The sequence below is a fragment of the Ostrinia nubilalis genome, assembly GCF_963855985.1.
Source record: "Ostrinia nubilalis chromosome W unlocalized genomic scaffold, ilOstNubi1.1 SUPER_W_unloc_1, whole genome shotgun sequence".
NCBI classification, from domain to species: Eukaryota; Metazoa; Arthropoda; class Insecta; order Lepidoptera; family Crambidae; genus Ostrinia; species Ostrinia nubilalis.
Genome location: NW_026973566.1, coordinates 4,665,873 through 4,677,279, shown reverse-complemented (window position 1 = coordinate 4,677,279; position 11,407 = coordinate 4,665,873). Strand labels below are relative to the sequence as shown.

Here is an 11,407-nt window from a genome sequence, read left to right as displayed (position 1 = left end):
TTAATAATAATTTTATTGCATGCACTGTCCGCTGTATTTTTAAAAACATGCCACGATTGTATTGCGTAGTATATGGCTGCTTGAACTCGGCATCTTCAAAACCAGAACTTTCATTTTTTAAACTTCGTAATAATTCTGAATTGTAAAAATGATTAAATATTACTTTTTAAATAAAGTGCTTACATCAGATTTTGTAATAGTTCTTTTTAAATTACGTAATTACGCTTTTTAACAATTTATGGTGTTCTATTTGATATAGTAATTTGCTCCGCGCGCTTTTGTACTAAGTGATGAACTGTATTTAAAATGAGGCAATAGCTATGTGAAAGTAAGTATCCGGTATTTTATTTATGAGAATAGATCTTCTACTGGCCTCTAATTTATAGTACTTAATCAATTTATTCGATTATGTATTCGATCATTATAGAACCTAATTAACGTTTTATTTTTTTGTTAACTACTTAGTCAATTAATTTATTCCATTAGGTATTTGATAATTAAAAAACCTAAATAAACGTTTTAATAAATAAGTAAGTAAGAACCTTATTAATTTTATAAAGATTAAGAGTGCCAACCCTAACACTCAGTTGAAGTGTAGGTATTTAACTCGCCGAAAGGGCTAAGTTTCCGTACTGCTTTAGCTCATATACAGGGTGTCCCGTAATGTAACGTCAAGCCGGAACTGGGTGTTGAGGCAAGTTATGCTGGTTATCAGAAAAATATAAAAAAAAATCTATGTGGCATATTTTCAAAATAATGGGCATTTAAAAAAAATCAAAAATTTCTACTCCAGGTGACGCTCCTTTTACTCGTGTTGCCACAAATCTTCACTTTTTCCAAATTTTTTTTTTGTTATGTAACCCTGAATAATGCTTCTCTAAATTGTTATCAAAATTACAAAACCAGCTGCTCCAGCTTGGATGAAAAAAATACATTATTCCCAAAAAAATTTTCAAAATAAAAATTTTGCCTAGTTTAAACTGACTGTACTGAAAAAAAATTGTACTACGCGAGTGTGGCAAGTGACGTCATAATTTGGCGCATTTAGTAGGGATTCCAAAATGGTATAACACTTGGTAAATTCTTGCTGTAATTGTCGACAATTTTTGGTTTTTTGGAAATAATCCCGTTTTTAACTTTATCTACCTTGGTTAAAAATTATTATTCTAATGTGCCCAAAATTCAAGTTTCTGGTTTAAATGAGGTGGAGAAGCCATTTTAAAAGGTATGAGCGGGACGGAGAGGGCCATCTTACCAAGCAGGGATGTTATGGATATCCGTAACCGTAACCGAAACTATCGGATATCCGAAATAAAAAAATATCCATAACCGTAACCGAAACTGATTCAAAAGTTACGGATAGTTTCGGAAGGCGGAGTCTAAGGGTACAATTATTCCAAACTGCAAAACTCTATGAAATCTGCAGTATACACGCCGCAGCAGCAATGCCGCGCTGCCGATTTCATAGTGTTTTGCAGTTTGCGGTCTGCGGCCCGTCTTGGAATTGTACCTTAAATCTTAATATTTGTTACCAACTTGTCTGGCATTTCCTGGCACCATCTAATATGCCAGCCTGTTTTACCTTTATCATACATAGGTGTCGTCTTAGTTGGTACATAAAGTAGCTATGTGGGTCACGCAGCATCTTGCTATTTGAATTATACCTACATTTTTGAAATTCTAATAATTCCGTAACCGAAATTATCCGAAACTTTCGGATAATCTGAAATGATTTCATATCCGTGACCGTAACCGAAACCGGTATAATATTATTCTAATATCCGTAACCGTATCCATAACCGAAACTTCATATCCTTATTATCCCTGTTACCAAGTACAAGTGCAGGCAGAGCAGGTAGTAACGGCGCGCACGCACGGGTGACTTTTGTCACAGTATGTCAACTACTAATTACTGTCATGGTGACAAAAGTTTCTGTGACTGACTGTACGGTAGTCAGTCACAGAAACTTGAATTTTGGGCACATTAGAATAATAATTTTTAACCAAGGTAGATAAAGTTAAAAACGGGATTATTTCCAAAAAACCAAAAATTGTCGACAATTACAGCAAGAATTTACCAAGTGTTATACCATTTTGGAATCCTTACTAAATGCGCCAAATTATGACGTCACATGCCACACTTGCGTAGTACTTTTTTTTTTCAGTACAGTCAGTTTAAACTAGACAAAATTTTTATTTTGAATTTTTTTTTGGGAATAATGTATTTTTTTTATCCAAGCTGGAGCAGCTGGTTTTGTAATTTTGATAACAATTTAGAGAAGCATTATTCAGGGTTACATAACAAAAAAAAAATTTGGAAAAAGTGAAGATTTGTGGCAACACGAGTAAAAAGACCGTCACCTGGAGTAGAAATTTTTGATTTTTTTTAAATGCCCATTATTTTGAAAATATGCCACATAGATTTTTTTTTATATTTTTCTGATAACCAGCATAACTTGCCTCAACACCCAGTTCCGGCTTGACGTTACATTACGGGACACCCTGTATATACTGTGCTAAGTAGCAGTACGCGGTGTCGCGGCGCGGAGATGCAAGGTCCGGAATATCCAATAGATGGATAATCCCGTACGCCAGCACTAGTCGGCGAGAATAAACGTTCCGATGCCCTAGTAACGCTAAAAGATCCAACAGATCCAGAGATGGATGCTACTGTACGCTTCAAGCTCCTGTGCTATGGAAGACGCACGGGCATACGGATAATCTTGCCCTGACTACTTAAGGACGGGAAAAAATCAAATGATACCGCGAGCTAACTACGAACAGTGCCATCTATTGATAACCGTGCGAACTACGTAGTGTCGTTGCTCGGAGATAGGTGTTGCTGATCGCAGCTCGTTGTTACAATACTTTTTATTAAAATCAGATTTTATTCCGGAGGTTTTACAATTTCTTACTACTTTCGCAAATCATTACAAATGAAGAAAGGAATTTACGGTGTGGTACCCTCAATGTACAATTAGATTTTGAGCGATACCATATTTGGGCATTCTCCTTTAACTTAAACGAAAAGCAACATGCCGTGGCTATAAGTCACAGTCCTGAAATAAAATTAAAAGTTGGAAGAAAAAAAAAATCAATCAGTCATGTCAAATTGTCAATCATTCATCCGTCAAGTGTCAACATTTTATTTTTTAATGCCGTTTGAGTGGGTGATTTTTAGTTTTGCAATAAATAAAAAAATATGTGCATGAGCATGCGCTGCCACGCAGATGGAAAGTGATGTGGCAAAAAGTTTGGAGCATAAAACGTCATGGGACAGGGGCACCAAACGTTCTCCCCTCGCCGTAAGCATTCAGGGCCTCCGTCGGTGCTGGAGTTACAATGTTCATACACGTGTCGCGCATAACCTAGACGTGAGTACATTTTGACCATTTGACTTCTGTAACTCTATTATGTAGGTTTTAAGCTTGTTTCTTAATGTACTCTTAATTTTCAGGGCGCGCATTGGCGGTGGTAGGTCATTCCAGCACCGCGTGGCTGCGAATCTAAAGGATCCCCTGAAAGCCACAGTGCGATGTTGAGGAGTGAGAAAGGTGTGTGTGCACATTCTTTTATTATATCTGTTGCTATCATGTGCCCAAGCCAACTTCTCATACAGATAAATTGGCTTTTTTGTGTTAATGACTCCAAAAAGCATGATGGTCAAGTGCAGACGTCTGCGTGCTTCCATTCTCATCAAGTTTGCCGAATTTAGAAAAGGGGACACATGTGTCCTCGGGGGAATATGAAAGCAGAAACGTGCACAAGAGTTTTGAACTCTCTGTATGAGTCTTGCAGTCCTTGCTAGGAGGCATGGTCCGTAAACCGTGTCACAGTAATTAAGCTTTGACAGTACCAGTGCCTCACAAAGTGAAATTCGAAGCCTTTCACACAAGTACGGTCTAATACCATACAACAACCTCAACCGATAGAAGCAGTTCCGAACGCAGTCAGCTATATGGCTTTCGAATCTCAAGTGGCCATCCATAATGAGACCAAGGTTCCTGGCCTTATCCACTATCTTAACTGGCTCCCCGTTTATCAGAATGTTCAGTGGAGCACCTCTCAGCTTAGCCATTTGTTTAGGGGTGCCAATCAGCACAGCTTTAGATTTGCCAGGATTCAGAACGAGGCAGCTAGATTTGCACCACTCAGAGATGCTATCCAATTCACGATTTAGCAAAGCTATTGCGCTCGCATGACCGGCTGGATTGAATGAGACATAGACTTGCAGGTCATCAGCGTACAAGTGGTAGTTGCAGTGTTTGATTTGAGTAACCATATCTGCGCTATACAGTATGTAGAGGATGGGTCCTAATATTGAGCCCTGTGGCACACCGCGGGTTACCACCTGAGGTTGGGACTGTGACCTAGTACCATTTGCGTGTTTCAGCTCAACGTATTGCCGCCTTCCGGACAGATAACTATGAAACCAACGGACAGTACCTGGGTCGAGACCATAATAGCTCATCTTGGACAGCAGCAAGGGTATACAGGGTGGAAACGATAAGTGATCTCACTCGATTATTTCTAAACTATACAAGATATCAATAAACTAGTTACTGATCCTGAAAGAGCTTTATGAGCTCTATCAAACGGTACTAATAATAGGTTACAGAATAAACTTGATCTATCCGAAAATTCAATGTTTCCAGCTTCCATACATTTAGTAAAGTCACATTATTTTAAAAACTACACATGATATCGTAAAACTGATTTTTGATTCTAAAGGTGCTTCACAAGCTTTATCCAATGGTATCAATAATAGGTTACAGAATAAACTGGATCTATCCAAAAATTCAATGTTTCCTTCTTCCATACATTTAGTACTACCACAGTCATGACACTCATCTCTTGACAATATTATAGCAAGTAAAGCCTAAAACCAATGTTTTCCATGAATAATTTTAAATAAGAATACAATTTACGAGTTTATTTTAAGAGTTTAATATTAAATTAAAAAAAAATACACTTCTAATATTGTGTGTCTGGCATACATTTAGTATGGAAGCTGGAAACATTGAATTTTCAGATAGATCCCGTTTATTCTGTAACTTATCATGAGTAAGGTTTAAAAGGGCTCGTGAAGCACTTTCAGGATCAGTAACCAGTTTTTCAATATCTTGTATAGTTTAGAAATAATCGAGTGAGATCACTTAACGTTTCCACCCTGTATTAATTGAATCGAAGGCCCTAGAGAAATCAAGCAGGCAGGCAAGGTGACCTTCCCCTGGTCCTGTGCAGCCAGGATATTATCAACAACATCTGCCAAGGCCGTTGCCGTCCCACAGCCTCGCCGGAAACCTGATTGATAGTGTGGAAGCATATTGTTTTCTTCAAGATATTTGGTTAGCTGATATTTGGTAAGCACCTTGGAGAGGCATGGGAGGATACTTATCGGCCTGAGATAACGCAATGATGTTGGGTGGTTATTCTTCGGAATTGGTTTTATAAGTGCTATTTTCCAACTATCAGGAAATTTATTGTCAAGGATGGATCGGTTGACTATTGCAGTAATGGCGTCCAGTGAATGCGGCAGAGTAAGCAACAGCATGTCAAGTGACAGGCCATCATGCCCCTGAGCATTAGATTTGAGTCCATTGATAGTTTTCAAGACTACTTCTGGACTGACAGTCCGCAATGAGAAATGTGCAGAGCCACAGTGCCTATGGTGTTCAAAGAATGTGAGCTGTGACATTGACACTCCATCAGCACCTGGCACATCCAAGAAATGTAAATTTGTTTGGTGTGCATCATTGAACATGGAAGGTAAGTCCTCTGTATTCTTTCTGTTAGTTAAACGGTCATTCTCCGGATCTGGATTATTTTGTTGATTACCCCGACCTTTTTTATTTTTGAATTTAGAGTAAGTTTAGGTAAAACATTTCAAAATAGACATTATTACGAGCATATTTTTTATATTGGCCCATCTGTAGCAAGCAGGAATAAAAAGTTATGCGACATCAAAATTTTCATGGTCGGGTTAATCAAAGTTGGGAGTCAGAGTAATCAAAATAAAACAAAATATTTTATTTTCTAAGGTTTTTTTTTAAGTTATGGTAAAATAAATGTTATTATAACTAGCCATTTGTTATTTTGATGTATAAACGACAATATTGTAAAGTTTCAACAAAATCTGTTAAGTAGTTGTTGCGTAAAAGAGTAAAAAACGTACATATACATTATACATATAATATTAGTGACTCAATGTCCTATGTCTCCTATATGGGACAGAAGGCGTCCACAACAGTCCTCCATCGCATTCGGTCTTGAGCTTCGTGTTTGATCTCGCTCCAAGTCTTAACAGTGCGCCGCTATGTTTTTTTGGCGCGACCACGTTTGCATTTTCCCTGGGGGTTCCAATCTAGAGCCTGCTTGGGGATGTGATCGGGGTCCCTTCGGAGAGTGTGGCCGATCCAGTTCCACTTGCAGCGTTTATTCTGCTGAAAGATCGGTATTTCGTGGCAGCGTTCCAAAAGTTCGTCGTTTGAAGATTTTGGAGAATTCGGCGAAGACAGCGGCTGAAGAAGATCTGCAGCTGGTGCGAGATAACCTTCGTGACCTTCCACGTTTCACGCCCATAGAGCAGAACTGGTTTGACGTTGGACCCGAATATTTTGATCTTGCTTGGGTCAATTTCCGTGACTGCCATACGGCTCGAAGTTGTGCGAAGGTAGCTCTGGCCTTGGCAATGCGCGAAGTGATGTCCTCTTCGGTACCTCCAGGCTCTGAAACGATGCTCCCGAGGTAAGTGAAATTGTGGACTCGTTGGACATCCTCTGCACCAACGGTGTGCAATTCCTCACTCCAGATCGCATCTCTTGGGTCTTCCGGTACTGATACCCTTCCTTTACCCTTTTTTCGGCACAATAATTAGGAGCCCCTTATGCCAGTCGTCTGGGAGTTCCTCTTCCATCCAGATGTTTTAGAAGACAGGTGTCAGGACGTTAACGGCGCAGTTTACATCGGCTTACAGCATTTCAGCGGTGATAAGGTCGAGTCCAGGGGTCTTGCCAATTTTGAGGGATATTATGTATTAATAGGATATAGGATTTCATTTTAGTAAAGGGTAATTTTGCTTATTAAACGTTATTTAGTTAATCATTCATTAGTAAAATTACAGTATTATTGATTACTCGGTGACAAAAGTCGGGGTAATCAAGGTCGGGGTAGTCAAAAAATTAAGGTTTATCCTGAGCCCTGCCCAATCTGTAAGTTGAATCCCATATGTTTTAATACACAAAAATGCGGTTACATGGACCATTATTCCTGTACATTCTCAAGAACTTTCCATGTAAAGAAACGTAAAAAAACAGGATAGAGTAAATCAATCGTGCACTGAACCAAGGTCGGGGTAATCATATTCTTATCTCGATAACTCCGAAATCCTGCGACGAGTTGCATTACCGATCACCTCGGCACGCAGGCCACCACTAAAGGTTCACGGGGGAAGATAGAGCTCGTTTCTAAATTGCGTAGCTAGGGACGTAGGCGCACATTAGTGACGTGTCAGGGTAATCACGGTTAACGCCCGGACACAACTTCAAATAGTTATTTTACAAAACCTTTTAGTCATATAGTTATATCGTATTTAACTTATCAATGTTTATTTAATCAGTAATCGATTACATAAGCATTGAAAGCGGTAATAATAACGGATTAATTTATACGAGCAAATTTGTTCTGAAATCGGGAGCGCGGACACGTCGTGGTAATCAATTTTTGACGACTTACGATTTTTTTTAAATTACTTAATTAACTATTATTAACTATCTCTGTGGTTTAACAACAAGAACCAAAGTTATACTATTAGATAAAAATATTTGTTACTAAAATATTATGATATTCGGGTACTTTTTGGCCCCAGACACGTGATTTTCTTGGCCGGTGGAATGACCCTAAAACTCTATTCAAGTTTTTCCACAATTGTTTAGAGTCACTCATACAGCCATTGATGTGCTTGGTGAAGTGACTTGACTTTTCATGCTCTATTGCACCCACGACCACTTTTTTCATGTCAGTGTAACTCTTTTTCAGAGCTGGGGTTCTGTGCCGCTTGTACTGGGCATGAAGCCTATCCCTTATGCCCATCATTGACTTGATTGTGTCGGTAATCCACGGATGAGGTGTATGCCTGAACTTTCGAGTTTTGATTGGGGCATGCAGGTCAAATAGACCAACAATACAGAAGGTGAAGGCCTCAACTAATTGGTCAACATTGAGAATATGGTCGAAGTTCTGCCAGCTAATTGCCTCAAGGTCAGTATTAAACAGATTTGGTAATATGTTTTTAAGGGCCTATATGTGACCCAGTATGGCCCAAGTTTTTCCTTTTTACAAGCTTTTTACAAGCTTTTTACAAGCTTTATATTGACTTCACTTGTTAGTATGTGTGGGACAAATCTTGCAACTGAATTTAAGACCAGTTCTCCTCAACCGATTGAGCTGAAATTTGGTATACTTATGTAAGTACGATGACAATGCAATATTATGGTACCATTGAGCTGGTCTGATGATGGAGTCAGGAGGTGGCCATAGGAACTCCTAAACGAAACGGCGGAAACTTATCGAGTTTGGGTTCGTTGGATTCGACTTCCCGAGCACTTTTCTGCTAAATGATGACCAGGCCCAGATATTGATATAGTTACAACTAAAAAGTGTAAAATAAAATTATAATAAAAAAAAACTTTTTTAAAAACAAGCTTTATCCTGAAGTGCAGTTGTACTAAAACGAAAAAAATAATTGTATGCTAGGTTCAAAGAAATTCGAAAGCTTGTAGCGCAAACAGAAAAAAAGAGGAATAAATTCCATGCGAAATACAAGCTTTCGAAATTCTTTGAACCTAGCATACAATTATTTTTTTCGTTTTAGTACAACTGCATTTCAGGATAAAGCTTGTTTTTAAAAAAGTTTTTTTTTATTATAATTTTTGACTTTAAACTCGGTCAGAAGCACAGCATGTCCACCTAGTCCAGGGGAATGCTTTACCAGAACACTATGAGCTTTCAAGTCTGTACATATCACATCAATAAGAGTGGCACTGTGGTCTGTGAAGTGGGTTGGCTCAGAGATAAGCTGATTTAACTTGAGTGTGTGTAAGAATTGTGTGAATTGCTTATATTTGCTACCCTTTAAGTTAAGTAGATTTATATTGAAATCTCCCGTTAGTATCAACCCATCTACCCTAGGGAAGGAGGTAATAGTATCTGTAAGATTATCAAGAAACATGTCAACATCCTGCCATGGCGGTCTGTACGCGGTGCCGATGACAATATTCTTGTTGACCAAGCGCACAGATAACCACATTTGCTCAACTGAGGAATGGGCATTAGGGTGCTGACACACTCTGACATTTAATCCCCTACGAATATAAAAGCCTACTCCTCCACCCCTGCCTCCCCTAATGTGAGTTGGTCTCGGGACATATTTCAACTAATAGCCTGGCAGTTTAGGAGCCCTCTCGCTCTCCCCCTCCCTAAGCCAGGTCTCATTAATAGCCAGTAAATCTGGGGCTATACCACCCACTGCAACAATAAATTCTTCATGCCCAGTACATAGTGATCCCGCATTATAGAAACCCACCAACAAATTAGTTAACCCAAGGCCTGTGACTGTATAGTTATATAAGTATAAATACCACTCATTAGGGATCGACAAAGGACAGAAATGACATAACTAACTAACTTACATAATATTATGGCTAAGATTGCACCCAAAATCATTGAAAAATTAAAATTAAATAGAATTATTAAAATGAAGTTATCATATTGAAAAATAAGTAATAATGAGGAATTCAGTATAAAAAAAGCACAAAAGTATGACAATATTGTGTAATTGTTTAACAGTCTTAAAATACTAAGCATGGTATTAATGTCTTTGCAGTTCAGTCAGCTTGATGGAATGCCAAACACTCTTTCAAGATCTTCCATCGATCGAAGCTGGGAGATTTGAGCGCCATCGCCCCTGCGCACGAGAACACGGCCCCGCCTCGTCCAGCAGTACCGCCATTGTGACCTACGACACTCTTCGCGCGCCCGGTGGAAGAGCAGGCGGTTGGGGCGAGTCAACCTTTCGTTGACGTAGACCCTGCCGCCACCGTCGTCTGCCAGGCCACGGCGCGCAGCAGCTCGTCGCGCAGGTGGCGCCGCGCCAGCCGCACCACCATGCGGCGCGTGCGCCCGCCCGCCTCGGCCGGCGGCGCGCCCACGCGCTCCGCGAACACCACGTCCCGCTCGTCCAGCGCCACGCCCAGCCGGCTGGCCAGCACCGCGACGCTGTGCACGGCGTTCTCCCCCTTCTCCTCCGGGAGGTGGCCGATCTCCAGGCCAGGTAAGCTACTCATGTTGCAATGTTATTGATGAATCATAAAACCTCGCACCTTACACAGTAAAAAGTCAAAAGTCAAAATTTCTTTATATGTTTAGACTAATAAATAGTTCTTACAAATCGTCATTTTGCTCTTAAGGAGCCTCTACATGTCTCATAATCTTTTTACCCTACCAGCGCTTCGAGACCAACATTTGGCAAGTGCTGAGAAGAAGCGCCGCAACAAACTCAGTCACCACTGTCTGCCGGTTAATATAAATAAATAGAAATAGTAATAGTACCCTAGATGGCGCTGCCGTCATATAAACATCGGCTCTGTGTTAGTTTTAATTAAAAATGTCAAAACCGGACCTAAATACGTGAAAATGTGAACATTATGTGCAGTTTTATAAAAATATCCCGGGAAAGTGTTATCTTCAAAAAACTCATGGACGTTTTAGAGAAATTGACTCGTAAATATACGTGACTAAGTGCTAGTGAAAAATGACCAAACAATAACAAAGTGAGCAAATAACTATTGAATAATACGCGGCATACAATGAACAAAGTGCGTGACGTATTGTGGTGAATAAATTATTACTGTAAAGATCAGTACCGAAAACAGTCGGTTAATTTTATTCAAAATAATCACAGTGCAATTGGACTTTAAACATTAACCCAATAGGAATATGGACTAATATCGTATACACTGTGAATTAACGCCATCTACTGACTACAGGCGTAATTACATTATACGACACTCCCTAGTCAATGGTCTTCCGTGACGTATACAGCGACATCTACCGAAGGACAAGAAAAGATTACGCTCAGTTCTCAGACTACTGAGTACTAAATTCGCCAGCATTTATCAAGTTCGCTTGGCGCATTGGTTGCTGGAAGAACTGAATGGTGTAGGATTCCGAGTTCAAATCTCACGAAACGAAATTTTTTTCGGAGTTTTATTTGTTTGCCTATGGATCATTCTGACAAAATGAATAACTCAAGCAATAACATCAAACTAAGAACGCGAAAAATTACAAGAGCAAAATCATTAGAACTAATGGATGAATCGAATAACAATTCACTCAGTCCCATGTCATG

At 39.5% G+C, this 11,407-nt stretch overlaps 1 long non-coding RNA gene across 1 annotated transcript; it reads left to right on the top strand.

Annotated features, from left to right (window-relative positions):
* Window positions 1-3,155: 3,155 nt before the first annotated feature.
* On the top strand, window positions 3,156-4,482 carry LOC135087341 (uncharacterized). Its single transcript, XR_010260752.1, has 3 exons — window positions 3,156-3,374; window positions 3,458-3,556; window positions 4,394-4,482. It is a non-coding gene; the product is annotated as an uncharacterized LOC135087341 (long non-coding RNA).
* The last annotated feature ends 6,925 nt before the right edge of the window (window positions 4,483-11,407 follow it).